The following is a 3,157-nucleotide window of genomic DNA, read 5'->3' as shown; positions in this document are numbered from 1 at the left end:
AGCAATAAATTGTGGTATTCTACATGAAAATAAACGGAGAAGATGATGGCAGCCCACTCCAGTACTCTTGCCTGGAAAATCCCATGGATGGAGGAGCCTGACAGGTTGCAGTCCATGGGTTCTTGAAGAATCAGACATGACTGAGCGACTTCACTTTCACTTTTCACTTTCATGCATTGGAGAAGGAAATGGCAATACTCCAGTGTTCTTGCCTGGAGAATCCCAGGGACGGGGGAGCCTGGTGGGCTGCCGTCTATGGGGTCACACAGAGTTGGACATGACTGAAGCGACTTAGCAGCAGTAGCAGCAGCACATGAAAATAAAAGGTACAAAATGTCTTATTTCAACATAAAAACTAAACTATTTTTTCTGGAGTACGTCTTGATCTGGGAAAAGGATAGATATGTTGGAAGAAAAAAAAAAACAAAAGAAAAGAAAAGACAACCCATTCTTTAGTCCTATGCTGTTGAGCAGGGGATGACTTCAATGAAGTATTTTTTACTTAAAAGTATGCACATTGTTTTCTTAGACATAATGCCATTGCACAATTAATAGATTACAATATAGTGTAAATGGAGCTTTTGTATGTACTGGGAAACCAGAGAATTCATGTGACTTGCATTATTGCAATATTCAGTTTATTGAGGTGCTCTGGAACTAAACCTCCAATAACTCCGAGGTATGGCCTTACCTCCGAGTGTGACTGTATTTGGAGACAGGGCTTCTAAAAAGGCAATTAGGGTAAAATGGGGTCATATGGGTGGGCCCTAATTCAACATCACCAGTGTCCTTATAAGAAGAGAAGATTAGGACACGTGCATGTTCACAGTGAACAGGCTCTGTCAGGATAGAGCCAGTGACGGCCACCTGTAAGTCAAGCAGAGAGGCTTCAGAATGAAGCCAACCCTGCTGAAACCTTAACCTTGGTCTTGTAGCCTCCAGAACCGTGAGAAAATATATTTCTCTTGTTTAATCCATATGATGTGTGGTATTTTTTATGGTAGCCCTAGCTTTGCCAACAAAGGTCCATATAGTCAAAGCTATGGTTTTTCTAGTAGTCATGTACAGATGTAAGAGTTGGACTGTAAAGAAGGCTGAGTGCCAAAAAATTGATGCTTTCAAATTACGGTGCTGGAAAAGACTCTTGAGAGTCCCTTGAACTGCAAGATCAAACCATTCAATCCTCAAAGAAATCTACACTGAATATTCACTGGAAGGACTGATGCTGAAGTTGAAGCTCCAAAACTGTGGCCACCTGATGCAAAAAGGCTCACTCACTGGGAAAGACCCTGATGCTGGGAAAGACTGAAGGCAGGAGGATAATGGGGCTGATGACAGAGGACGAGCTGGTTGGATGGTATCACCAATTCAATGGACATGAGTTTGAGCAAACTCTGGGAGATGGTGAAGGACAGAGGAGCCTGGCATACTATAGTCCATGGGGTCACAAAGAGTTTGACATGACTTAGTAATTGAATGACAAGCAAATTAATACAGATAGAAGCTTGATTACACCAGGGGTGGGGTCGGGGGGCAAGGGGACCTAGAGGGTCTAACAGCTTTGAATTAAAACTGTTAATCTATTCCTCTGGTTTCAGTCCTTCCACTTGCTCCCACCTTCAATGACAATTAGAAACTTGATTTTCTATGTCTTTATGAGGTTCTATAGCCTAAACAGGCTTGATCCTGTCTACAGATGCTCTGGTTCATCTTTCTCAGTTCAGCTAAATCAGTTTCTACTCCTTTAGTCACTTTCCACTTTTTTTCCACCTTCCAAATTTTGTTATCTTGAACCATCTCATCTCCTCTCTTATGCTTCCATCAGTGGGACTTCAGGAAGAAGTAGAGATAAAGATATGTATTCAATACAGTATGTTTTAACAGGACCACCTTTCTGTTGAAGAGTTACCAATGACCAGCCCAAGAAACAGAAACCTTCACTTCCCTGAAGGAGATGTGCTACTTCAGGCTACTAGCTGAAGTCCACACTGCTAGTTTCAGAGTCTTCATGGAAGCAGTGTCAATGCAAATATACATATCCATACAACTATGAAAAATAGAAGTGGCCCCAAACAGTAAGAAAAGTGGCATTTAAAGCTTAGTTGGTTAAGTTATATATGTCTATGTTGATTTCAAATTCAGACACCCAGGTACATTTCATTCTTTACAAGGTTACTTCTTGGGGATAAAAGCCAAACAAAAAAACAGTATTTTTATAGTGTGAAGCAACCTAGGAGATACCACCAGTCATCCACCACAGTAGGTTCAACATGCTTTAGTGGCTCTGTATATGACATTCCTTGGGTGAGAAGCAGCAAAGCAGATTCAATTGATGGTTCCTAGAAACCTGGTATTTCTAGGAACTTGTTGGAGAAGGAAATAGCAACCCACTCCAGTATTCTTGCCTGGAGAATCCCATGGACGGAGAAGCCTGGTGGGCTACAGTCCACGGGGTTGCAAAGAGTCGGACACGACTGAGCGACTTAACTTTCACTTTCACTAACTCTGGTGGCCCAGTGATTAAAAACCATCTTTCATGCAGGGGACACAGGTTCAATCCCTGGTCTGGGAACTAAGATCCTACATACTGCGGGGCAACTAAGTCCATGTGCTGCAACTAAGACCTGATGCAGCCAAATAGATAAATATAATACATATATTAATATATATAAATTATATATATGTATATACATACGATTTAAAAACAAACTTGGTATTTCTGCCCATATGCCACAGAAGCAGCATTCTTCTCCTCACATCTCATTATAAGAGATTTAACATCTGATGGCTGTTCTTCTCACTCCCTGGAGCCTTAGGTAGTGGGTTTTAATACATCATATATCTAAACTGACTTGTCTTCACTCAGGGCACTATGGGGATGAGTTGGCTATGGGGTAGCATCTACTGATTTTTGCGGAGTCAAAACAACTGAGGGGAAAAAAAGACATAATAAAGTAACAATTTGGTAGCAAATACTAATGTTTTAATTTAGGAAAAGAGCATTGGCCATTATAATAGATGCTAAAAATCACCATTAAAATGATAACAGAAGTAAACATTAAAATGATAATAGAAGTTTTTCTCCCCTAGAAATTTAACTAAAACTTTAATCTCATAAATGAAATAGTTTAAAAACACTAGCTTTTTCTTATTGCTA

At 40.3% G+C, this 3,157-nt stretch overlaps 1 non-coding gene across 1 annotated transcript; it reads left to right on the top strand.

The window, feature by feature from the left end:
- The first annotated feature begins 2,782 nt into the window (after positions 1-2,782).
- LOC128059720 (small nucleolar RNA SNORA79) lies at positions 2,783-2,930 on the top strand. The gene has a single exon (XR_008200642.1). It is a non-coding gene; the product is annotated as a small nucleolar RNA SNORA79 (small nucleolar RNA).
- Positions 2,931-3,157: the final 227 nt, after the last annotated feature.

Source organism: Budorcas taxicolor, chromosome 14, assembly GCF_023091745.1.
Source record: "Budorcas taxicolor isolate Tak-1 chromosome 14, Takin1.1, whole genome shotgun sequence".
Taxonomy (NCBI): domain Eukaryota; kingdom Metazoa; phylum Chordata; class Mammalia; order Artiodactyla; family Bovidae; genus Budorcas; species Budorcas taxicolor.
Note: the sequence above shows the minus strand (reverse complement) of the source record. Positions and strands in the feature narration are given on the sequence as shown.